This window comes from Zonotrichia albicollis, chromosome 5, assembly GCF_047830755.1.
Source record: "Zonotrichia albicollis isolate bZonAlb1 chromosome 5, bZonAlb1.hap1, whole genome shotgun sequence".
In the NCBI taxonomy this organism is placed as follows: Eukaryota; Metazoa; Chordata; class Aves; order Passeriformes; family Passerellidae; genus Zonotrichia; species Zonotrichia albicollis.
Window position 1 is genome coordinate 70,590,588 of NC_133823.1, and position 12,158 is coordinate 70,602,745.

General features: G+C 40.7%; 1 long non-coding RNA gene across 13 annotated transcripts in view; it reads right to left on the bottom strand.

Annotated features, from left to right (window-relative positions):
- Positions 1-12,158, bottom strand: part of LOC113459103 (uncharacterized) — a 202,898-nt gene that overhangs the window by 52,178 nt on the left and 138,562 nt on the right. For all 13 annotated transcript variants that reach the window (XR_012580579.1, XR_012580577.1, XR_012580574.1 and 10 more), the window contains one exon: positions 1,971-2,150. This is a non-coding gene — a long non-coding RNA (uncharacterized LOC113459103). The remainder of the gene's footprint in view (positions 1-1,970; positions 2,151-12,158) is intronic.

Sequence of the window (12,158 nt, forward strand, 5' to 3'; positions counted from 1 at the left end):
GATAGGCTAGAATAGTAAATAACTATACATGGGCACAGATAGATTCAGGATATTCTTCTAAAAACTGCTTGTTTAATTTTTATTTTTTTTTTAACAGAACACCTCAGAGTAATCTATCATTTTTTGGCACCACTGTCATTTATCAGTGTTATCTAAGTTGTACTACTTTCCTTGTCACATCATAAGTTAACCTTCCCTAATCACCACCCTGGACATTCACCAGGCCCTCCCTGGGGAGGTGTTTAACCAGAGCCACAATTTTCCTGTTATTATGTACTCCAGGGTTCTGAAAGTTCGTGTGGGTTTTACTCAGAGACTGAGAATAAATCCACAGGATTCTAATGCCAGGAATTTAACACATTAAATGGATATATGCCTACTTTAAATGAACTCCATAGCTGGTGGCATGGCAAGATCCTCAAAGAATCCCACTTTTTGCTGCACATTCTGTTTTTTTGGAAGCTTAATAGAAATGGTTTAAAGTCCTCCTCCTTTCTCAAACACACAGCAGTTTTCCTTCCCTGGACACCCACGGGAAGCAACAAAATGGCAGCAGTCCAGGGAAAAGGTAAACTCCTTCTGAAAGCACTGCAAGGAAGCACTTAGGCTGCAGACACATTACTCAGGAAGGACCATTAGCTCAATCCAGGAGCTCAAACAAGACCTTGAAGGCCAAATGAATTGGTGAGAAAAGCCAACCAAACAAAACTCACAGTAATCCCTGGTTTTCACTAGCAGGGATGCAGACCAAGCAGAGAGCTGACAATTCAACATCTACTCTCTTGAGGAGTATTTTTCAGCCTTAGAAGGGAAAGTTGTTGCCAACATATCCAAACCCAAAAATTTCTTAGGCTAGGAGAGGAATCCAACAAGAGACCAGCTGTGCTGAGTTAAGGCACTCCACTTAAAACATCCCATCAATCACAGAGCAGGAGAGTGCTGACGTTATTTGCATGAAATGTTAGAGTGCTATTACTCACCTGCAATTAAAAAGAATAGTTTGATTTGGTTTCTTGCCGAGAGAATTATGTGAATATTTTCCCTTTTGCCAGGTTATGAATTTTGCCAGCTTCCATAATCTGAAGGTAGCATTCCAGGTTCTGACTAAATTGTGAATGACACAAGTCAGATCATTTTGGAGGGGAAATCATTCTTTTTCTCAAACCTAAATGATAAACCTTCATTTTTTTTCATCCACATTCTCTGCAAGGGGCTGGCTTGCAATGTCATGAAGGCACAGTTTTAATTGGTACACTTTTTGGCACAGTTTGAGAAGAGTCCAAGATCTGCATGGAGACTTGATTATTTTACCCTCTCTGGCTTTGGACCCTCAAGGCATGGATTAAGATGAGACACTAATGGGGCAGCATGCAAAAGCTTGTATTACTGAAATAGATCTCCTTCGTGGATAAAAAGAAATAGGAACTTTCCAACTTGCAATTCTAAATGAGAACAAAGCACAAATAGGGAAAAGAGCCAGACAAGGATCTGGGCAAAGACTGGTGATGCAACGGAAGCATGGGAGCCATCTAGAGGGGATTTTGGCTGGGTTGCATCTTCCAGTGTTAGGAACCAGCAGCTCACAAGGCTCTGAGTGCAGGTTTATACCACCTGGCAAAGGGAACCATTTCACGTGCATTAAATGTATTAATGCAATTTTAAAAAACAAACAAAAAAAGACAGAAGATAAGCAAGGGCAAGTAAAGAGAGTTATTCCAAAGAGAGAAACTCTTTGGGTAAATGCTCTTTGTTCTTTTTTTTCCTCCAGGTTCAAATCTACCATTTTCTCCATATTCTTTTTAGCTGACATGGATCTTCATCATACCAAATTGCCTCAATGTTCATCAGAGTAAGAACACATAAAAATTTTGAGGTGTTAAAAAAAGGAATTTTTTTCTCCCAGAAACATTTGCCTGAGGACTTATCTCCCAAAAAATAAAATTAATTTTAAAAAAATTTTGAATACTCACATTATAGAAAACAATTCATGAGAGTAGTATCCATGCAGCCATCTTAAAGCTATTTGTTGATTCAGGTAATGAGAAACATAAAGTTAGTTAAACAGGGCTGGGTGTAAACTTCAGCTGTGTCTTGATGCTGTATTAGACAGGTATCCAAGCATCCATATGTCCATCACTTCACTTTGGTTTCTGAAAGAAAATAAATCAAGTTTGTAAGACTGAGGGGTCCCTGTTTGCACTCTGCTGCTTCAGGAGGTGCTACACAGTATTTATCTAACACAAGCAAATAGAGCCAGGAAACAACTTATGAGCCGCAAAAAACAGCCATTTTAGTATCCAGTAGAGGAAAAGTAACCACTCACTCTTCCCCGAGATATTCCCACTCCTAATTACAAGAAACCATCTAAATGTTTCACCCATTGGCACATTTAGGGTTGATATTGCAAAGCAACAGATAAATGTGGCCTTACAACACACAAGGATTTTGTCACGTAAATCTTTCCCTGGAAGTTCCCTTCCACGTGGCTTTTTCCTACTTCTCAAACTTCTTGAGGATGTTTGAGGGCTTAGATAACACAGAGTAACCTGTCTTCTTGTAGTGGAGAGACAGAATGATTTGAAACCGGCTTATCTCGGGGTCATATCCTGCCATTGATTTTTTTTAGCACTCCCTATTGATTCCAGCAGTGAGTTCCACATACAGATCAATACCAGGATATGGCCTTTATTTATTAGTACACTTCTGGTCCTTCCACTCTACCCTAAGGCCTCAAAACACGTGGAATTAATTACAGCATTCCACATTATATTGGCTTTGCTGTCTTTAGAGGAGCTAAGCCTTCATTTGGTCAACAGAATAATTTGAAAGGATTGTTTGGTGACTTCTGCCATTGATCCAAACATAGATCCTGTGACACTTTCTTCAGGGGCAGGGATGAAGGAGAAGAGCAGAGATATGTGGATAAGCACATCCTTTGGCTTACCAGCACTTCCCACTTGCAGCAGCACTACATTCCCAGCAGAAGTTTCTTGACAATGAAAAATTCTCTGCATTGAGTCAGTGGTCTGATTGTCCTGACCTAGCCTGATCTTAAAGACATCATGTGCTAAAGAAATATATGTTGGGCACTTGGCTGAAAGTTCCCCTACTACTCATTTCTGAACTCATCAACATCTTTTACTTATCAGGTCAGGCATACAGGATCTGGAATTTTCAAGGAGTTCATCTAATATGCATTTTTTACTTCCTGGGGCTTGGAAGAGGAACAAGCTGAAGCTGACCTGGAAAAATTAGTACATATTCTCCAACTGCCAAGAGCAGGACTAATTAGTATAGATTCTCCAACAGCTGCCAAGAGCAGGACTAATTTCAACACAGTTTTTCAGTGGTTTTGATTCAGAGCCTTGGCCCCATGCTGCAGCTGGCCCTACAGCTTTACCAGCCATCTGCAGGGCTCAGGTTTGATACAGATTTCAAACTGCACAGGAGCTGAAAGGTAAGGTGTCTTTAAAGAGAGTGCCCTTTCATTTCTCTCTCTTACCACAGAATTTCTGCACAGATGCAGGCATGGGTAAAAACTAGCTATGGAACTAAACTGAATGGTTTGCCTCCTGAGAAATCAGATCTTCTACTCAGAGTTATCACATTTGATGGCCAAAATGCAATGCTATATTTAAAAGCAGAGTAAATAAAACCCTTCCTTCCTAGGTGCTAGCCTACATTACCTTTCTGCACTCAGCAAAATAGCACCAAGGTAACCTTGTGCATTCAGAAAACTTTTCCTTTAAAAACAGAAAACCAAATAATCTTGTCAGTGTTTCTAGAAGTACACTAGAGGCAGAGCAGAAGATGAACAGCCCCAAATTTTTCATCTGAAACCCACCAGTGCATCCTGGTATTGGGATGCAATAAACCAACAGCTATTTTTACAAGTACTGCCTGCACCTGGGTACATTTGATTTAACCCAAGTGGGCAAAGGAACAAATGAGCAAGGAAAAGAAAGTGCAGAGGGAAAACAGAGCTTCAGCATTTGTTCAACTCCTTGGAGCCTTAGGAAAACATCAGTGCTCTGTTGACTTTGCTTCTCTTGTTCTCCTTTACATCACTGGAGGGTCTGGCCTGTGCTTTAAGAAAATACTGCTCCTTTTCAATTGTTAAATAGTGACAAAGTCCAGGTGACCCTAACACAGAGTCTGAGTGGTTTATGTCAGGCCTGGAGACAGTGACTCATGGAGTCACAGATGATCAATTGATAAATGCCACCGGTATCAGAAACTTAGCCATTAACATGAGTGATGTGAGAACCAAGAGGTTAAGTAAAAGCTACCTCCATAATGAGTCTGTGATACAGAAAAGCAACGTTTTGTCCCAGGCTTGGAGTTTTGGTTTTGTTTCTCTTTTCCCCTTAAGGTGGATTTGACTTTGTAACTTTTGTTTGCTTTGTAAGTTCCTTTTTTTAATGCAATATTTTAATTTTTCATAGATGGGAAAAGGTGACAAGAAATGTTAGAAAGAGGTTCAGATGAACCACCAGGAGGTCCACAAGGATTTTTTTTGTAAGTTTCTGCTGCAACAATGCAATGTGTTTGCCACAAACTGGGTTTTGGACTTGCCTTTCTTCAAAGTGACTCGGGAGCTGTTTTTAAAGTGTTTCTACGAAAGTGTAAACTGCATTCATACATGCATCACAAGCAGTAAGTTCCCTTATCTACAGCCAAACATCAGACCAAGGACTTTGCTGAAGCAGAGCCCTCACAGAATCTTCCAAAGTTTTATTGCTTCAATGTATAATCAGGCAGCACCTTAGATAACCACTCTGAGCAGTCTGAGCTGCAATTCAAGAACTCAATATGTCATTCAAGCCATTGTGTTCCACTTTGTTAATCTTCAGCGATTTAATGCAAAAAACTCTAGAGAAACTGTGGGAAGCTTTGGCTGCCAACATGCAAAATCTCATGAATTATCAAAGTAGAAGCTAGTATTTCATAGTGGGGATAACTAGTTCTGAAGCATTTGTATGTAAAGTTATGTATGCAGAATTTTTAGTGCACCAGACATTTGCAGTCATATTTCTTTTCTTCATCATCTTATTACAATAAGAAAGAAGAAAAAGCAGTTTAGGGCACTAAAATTTATAAGAATGCAGTCCTCTCATCAGAGGATTTAAATAAATATAGGGAAAGGGGTAAGAAGACTTCCTGGCCTGTGGAGGCTTTAGGCATAACAGCCCTGACAAGGTTGAGTGTTTAATATATTTCACCCCAGTAAATATATCCCATTGTCTCTCAAGAGGAGAGGCTAAAGTACAATTGCTCACATATTCATCGACAGTAATATGAATCATTAACAGAAATCCATTTTGCAGTAATAAATATTTTTCTGTTATATTCCAGTTTGAAATTGTTGTTATTTACCTACAAATACAGGGAAGAGGAGTTTCCTTTTCTCTTTCCCTGTTCAAAATTATTTTCATTTAATTATTCATACAGTGGGAAACAAAAGAAATCAAAATCAAATGAAACATCACCCATGATACTTTCTCAACCTCCTCAATAAAAACTTCTTTTGGTGGAATTCCTAGTCAGTTCAGAATTGTGGAGATTTTGCTTCTATCTGGTGGAAAGCTTTAAATATCTGCTTAGAGATCATCTTAAATCTGCTTAGAGATCATTTTATTTTGTAACACCTGTCTTGTCTTAACACTTGAATGCAGATTTATTAATTCATCCTTTCCCATCAGGAGCCGGGAACCCAGGAGTTCCTCACATTTGCAATCCCATCCTTGTGCTCTCCACTCTCTGTCATGCTGGCCCCACAACACACATCAGGGTTCTGGCAAGGTATGATTTCCCCTACATGATTTCCTCCCTTTCACCTCTCCCATGCCAGCTTTGCTCTGCTATCACAACTGCTGAAAGCTGAATGTTGTTAACCTGTTGGAAGAGATGCTCCAAACTTGACTGAACCAGCCCTGAACAACCTGCTCTAGCTGGACCAAGTTTGAGCAGGGAGATTCTCATGGCATAATTAAAGGAATTACATATTGTTCTTGACCTTCTGAAGCAGACAGAAGCAAACTTCTTATTTCAAAATATAAAAACTGAAGATTCAAATAAATTTTACATTAAAAAAATAGGAATTGCTGGGAATGAAAACTCCTTTTTGCCTCATATTAGGCCATCAAAGTGCTGACAATTTTCCCTTTTTATAGTACTGATATTCATATCTGCCAAAGCTTCCTAAAAACAAAGTCCTTGTCCTAAAAACAAAGTCTTGGATTTCCATCTTGCATTTCTTGAACTTTCTGGGCCTGGAAAATTGGGTAACGTGCTGAAGTCAGAAATGATTTGACATTATTCATTTGAAATGAAGAAGTGACATTTGGCTAGAAGTAAGGGGAGGCCCATTCTGTGGCTTAGGAATTCAACATCTGGTTGCAGAAAAGAGCCAACAAGCAAATCTTGCAACATTTGCGAGCAAGATGCAAGATTGTAAGATGATTACATCCCAGAATCTGTAGCATGCAATCCATCAATTTTAGATCATCTACCAACACAGCTCTCCTGAAGAGCAGGCAGCACGTATTGCAGTGGTTAGTAAAAGTTTAAATGGTTTAGCACACTCACAGGAAATCAGAATTGTCTCCTTTGTGTCACATAAGAGAAGCAGAGCAGCAAAGGAGAGGCTCCTTATGAGGATCAGACCAAAGGAAAGAATTTGAAAAAAATTTGGAAGACGTTGGATGTGTTAAAGTGGCAGACTGGAGATTATTTTGAAGTGATGGGGTTATTACAGCTGAATGAAATCCCCCTTCTTTACAAGGAAACAAAATTAGAAGGAAGAAACCAACAAACACAAAAGTGCACATTGTCATTTGTGCTGACTCTCTAGCTCCTAATAAATGACCCAAGCTGTCTGCAACACCAGAGCACTCACCAGTTTGAAAGCCCTGAAACTTTCCCAGAGGCTGTTTTGTTTATTTCTGTTGTAGCCAAATCCACTTAACAGGGCACTGTGATAAACACCCTTTCCCTTGAGTTGTCCTGATGGCCAAGAGACAGAGTGCCAGGTGCTCTCAAAATGTAGTAAATAATTGTCTGTCTCATCCACTTAAGAAGCAGAGCTGCCATTCTGTGGTGTTTTCCTGATGTACCTGCTGGCTGCTGCTCTTTGTTATTTTCTTTTGTCAGGCATTAAATACAATGAGTGGGTCAATAAAATTTTAAGCATTTTATATGATGTTCACTCAGGCAGAAATGACTCAAAGCCCCAGAGCAGTGTCTTCAGAAGGACCACAAGGGCTTCAGGTTTTAAAGGTTGGATCTTAACAGGACCATCACTCTGGAGTTAAGGCAAGGTATGGGTTTAAAGTGGGAATATGCCAGGGTAGACCAGTCAACCTGAATAATAACAGGCATGACATAAGCTGTGGTTTCTGACTTGGATACATGGCAGTGTTTATAATTTTTTTCCACTTTTGGAGTGAGAGAGATAAAGTGGAAAACACACTCAGTGTTGTGGGATTTGAGGATAATAAAAACAATCTGCTTATATGCGTTTACTGGGATTTGTCATGGAGCAAAAGGTGAAAAAAACAGATCCAGAGAGAGTCTCAGAGACAGCTTATGACTGGTGTCCATATGCAGCAGATGTGTTTTCTACTCTGCGAGTTCTTGGTGTTCCTGAGCTAAACTGAAATGTTCAGGGTTTTGCTGAGGCTTCCTAGGGAATGAGGTTCCTCTGCTGAGACACTGTCATATCTGTGGAGAGCAGCACTGGGTTAGGCTCTGCACAGCACCAGATTTCTGTCACCCTGGATCAGATCCACAGTCCCTGGCCAGACTGAGGTCTGGTGCTTGCCTGAGATGGCTGCCTGTATGTTTTTCTTTTCTTTTCAACACAGCAGGTATGTGAGAGCTCCTGTAACAGAGGTGTTTATAACACAGTGCACATCCCTTCTTAATCAACACAAAGATTACTGTGGGAAGGCAAAGCTTATTTCAGCCAAATACTCCATCTGACAAAACAGTGGAATAAAATCAATAAAGAATTGATCTAAAGCTTCCATGAGGTTCAAACACTATCAGAAACCTGGGTTTGAAAGTGTTGATTTGTCAGTGTCCTTAGATATTTTTTTTCCTAATCTATCTCATGAATTTAAAGAGAAGCTTCCAGCCCAAATGAGGACTCACATGTTGCAAACATTCAGTTTGACAGAAAATGTGCATTACAAAACCTCCGGTTTCTCAGTACGCAGATAATGACCCGGTCAGAGAAAATACTGGCAGCAACTTCCAAAGGACTCTCAAAGACACTTAGGTTATGTCTAAGTGACCTCAGTGATTCAGAGGACTCTGTGACCCCAGAGTGACTTCGAAAAACACTTTTGCAAGCTGGAAGGAGAGTTTCTGTGCATCTCTCCAGAATAAGCGTCTAAACTGGAATAAATGAGTGAACCTAGCATAGTGAGCATGCCAGACTTTTTTCAGGAGCCCCATGCCATGGGGGGGCCTTGATGGGTAGGGACACAGCTGGCAGGAGCAGTCCTTTACCACGAGCAGTGGTGACACCAGGGCTGGCCAGAAGCAGATCAGGACAGCAGACAGAGGGATGGTGGCCTTTGCTGAGACAGCCCCTCATCCCAGTCCAGCATGGACATCCATCTGAATGGAAACCTGACTCCAAGAAATCTGGGATTTCCACATATCCAGCTCCCACACCCACCCACAGAGGTGGCTGTCTCCTGGGAACAGGCCACCATAGCTCTCTGCTCCCTGGGGCATCATTCAGATCCTCATCCTCATGGTAGGGCCCCTGACCTGGCCTCTCCCTACACGCACCACAGCTCTTGTTCCCCAGGGAAGTGGACACCACTAATTTTTATCATCTGGATAATGCTAATCCATAAGGCAGAGAATGGAGCAATTTTAATTTTCTTGTATGTTAAGTGGAGCTATTGTAGTTGTGAGTTACTGATCAACCTCTGTAGTCAACTCTGCATTTTCCCTTGCAGCCATTTAGCACAAAGTGAGCTCTTGCTCTTTCAAAAGGGATGAGATGTCTGCCCACCAAAAACAATTGTCAGCATGGGAAAAGAATGGCTGTCCCCTTTTGGTTAGACACAAACCTCACTTCAGGTTGAAAAAAAAAAGACAGTCACAGTTTAATAGTTTTAGTGCCTTAATAAACTAAAGTTATATTGCAGTGCTGTCTGCAGTGCCTGGCAAAAGCAAGCAGCCCATCCACCAGGATAGACCCCTGTCTCCATATAAATGCTTACTAAAAAGCTAAATCACCTTAGAGGAAGGATTTTACTGTCCTCCTGCTAAAGGAGCTTTATGAGCCATTTGTTCAGCTCAACCCTGTGTCTTGTCGAGAGCACTGGCTGTATACTGCACTTGTCAGCATTTGTTCTCACGTCCTATTCACTTGTATATTTTTATACATTGACAGCTTCTATCATCAAATTTAATGACCTCTTTTAGACAAAGAAGGAACTGACTACTGAGATTTTCCTTTATTTGCAGTAACCCTAACAAACCAATTCCTAGCAAGGCCCTTAGACAATTAAAATCATGTTCATTTTGTGTAGAACAGACATGATGCAGAAATCATCTGCATGGCACCAGGACAGGTGCATAAGGATAAGACACAGAGACTACTCACTTTTTAAAAAAATAATAAGTATTTTTATCTTAGACCCTTTCATATCTCTGTCTTCAATGAAAATTTTTGTTCTGCAAAAGATTTCATACTGAATAAATTTCTCTATGATCCTGAATCACACCTGATGCTTAATCAATTCCTTTGAAACATTTTCTTCCATTTCATCCACAAAGAAATCATCTGAGCCTTGGTGAGACTTGTTTCCAACTTTATAACAAACATTTCCAATATTCCTTGCCTTCCTGTTATTGTTTTCCTCTTGAGATTCACACTGGGCAATGCAGACCCTGGGAATATCAGAGTATTTACATCAGGACAATGTCATTTTTGGATATGCAACTCTCAGGAGTCAACAACAGCCCACAAAATAAAAGTCCTGAGGGTAGATTGCAGTTATTAAAATTATTGATTCTGATGTGGAAGATGCAGTTTCCACCACTAGCAGGGAATCCAGCACCTGAAGGAATGGAAACTCTTATACCAGAGGTAATTAAGCCAAATGTACCTCACAGGATTGACTTGGTATTTTGGAGCCATTAAAAGCAGAACAATCAGTGCTCCTTTATTAATGCATTACACAAATGAGTAGCATTGAAGGGTCACAGATTGTGACAGAAGATCTCTGAGAAATCTCTTTACATATTTAGATGTATGGGCCATTTCCTCAAATGTGGATTTTTAAGGAGAATTTCCCAAGGGAAACTCACACAGGTCTACTTGTTTTCAACAAAATCTTTCCTCTATAGGGCGGGGAGCAGATAAAATGCTTGCAGAGACTGTTTTGCAAGAAAAGCATTTCTGCTGCCTGTGCCAGTTCCCAGCCAGTGGAACACATCTTGGAACAGGTCTCTACTAGACACAGGGGTGGAACCAAGTTTGGCAAAACAAAGACGTGGTTCCAGAAACAAAGAGCGTGCTGTGAATGACTGATCCACTACAAAAGAAAAGGAAATCGAAGGGGAGGGAGCTTCTTCAGGCTGCATTGTAATGCTAATCCACGAGATTAACTCACCAAAAGAGGTACGGAGTCTGCTCCGCGGTGCAGCTACTGTACAGCAGGGAATTTAATATACATTTAAAGTACAGCAGCATCACAGATTAGTGTGCAATGTTCTTGGTTATGTCACTAGAGGGGTCGTGAAAAAAACACATTGAAAAACCCTATTATGTCAGAAGTCAGTTTAAGACCACTGTAGATCGTATCTTTTGGCTGATCACGTTATGCCACCTGAAATGGACACAGGTCTGGTCTGCAGCAGGTTATTTTTACCTTTTACACAGGCAGTGATTCAGATGTCAATTATCTCACCTGTATTACAGGTCCATGGAAACAAAGCCAAGGGCTAAACCCCTCCAGGGTACCTGCAAACAGCTGGTTCTCAGGAAAGCAGGACGAGCTGCCCCTAATCTGACAATCATCCTTCCTCCCAGTCCCTGGGTTGAAACAACACCGAGAAGAAGGAGCCAGGATGTGACAATGATTTTCTTCCACAGCCTGCTGCTGCCATGTGAAGCACACAGGCAAAATAGGCCACAATCCCTTTTTGCAAAGGAAACATATTCATTGTTAGCTAATAAACCAACCTGAACTTGTTCCTTTCTATTTAACCCATACAGACTAGCTGAGTTCCCTAAATAGCTTCTACAAGTTCCAAGATAGTAAAATGTCCTGCTTTGTCTTTTGAAATACCTGAATTCAACCAAAACTCTCACAAAGTAATACAGAAGCCTGAACACTGGCCTGGGTAATAGGTGATCAACATGTGTTTCCTAAACCTCATGACTATTAAGCACAATGTATGAAAATCTTTTTAACTTTCTGTTCTGGTTATATGTGGTTTTTTGACATTTGTGTGGGGCTTTTTTTGCCTGGGACTCTGCAGATATTTTTATTAGAAAGCCCCTGGCCACACAATTGTCTGCAGATCACCATGAAATGTCCTCAGACACCTGCTCAGAGAGTTGCAGTTCTTCCATCAGTGCCTCTCCTCCTGTACACAGCTCCTTCATAGCATGCCAGTGCATTACATAAGCTCCCCAGGTCTCCAAGTACTTGAGTCTGTTTGACCTAAATAAATAACCAATTCTGCCACCTCTAAGCAGCCCACAACATTTTTCCATGCACCTCTTCTCACAGAATAGTGCACTCCATTGAGTGCGGGTGGCAGAACCCAGCCTGAGGAGGCTCAGCTGTGCAGAAATTGTGTTTGGTGGTTGGATTGAGAATTTCAGCAGTGGTATTTGTCCACCTCACTAATATCTTGAAGCCCTAATTTAAACTCCATAAAACAAGCCAGGCTTCATGGAGCAGCAAAGTGCTCTTTACTAGCTTGTATAACAAAACAGACTCACGATTAATTATATCAAGTGTAATCAAAATCCTACACACTATTAATTTAAGATAGGAAATACAGCAGTAAAATAAGATAATATCTGCTGCTGTAATTTCTTTCCCTGAGGACTTTGCTACCATAGGCCCAAAGAAATAAATGACAGGCAAGGCAGTTACACCCTTTTTTATTTTGCTACC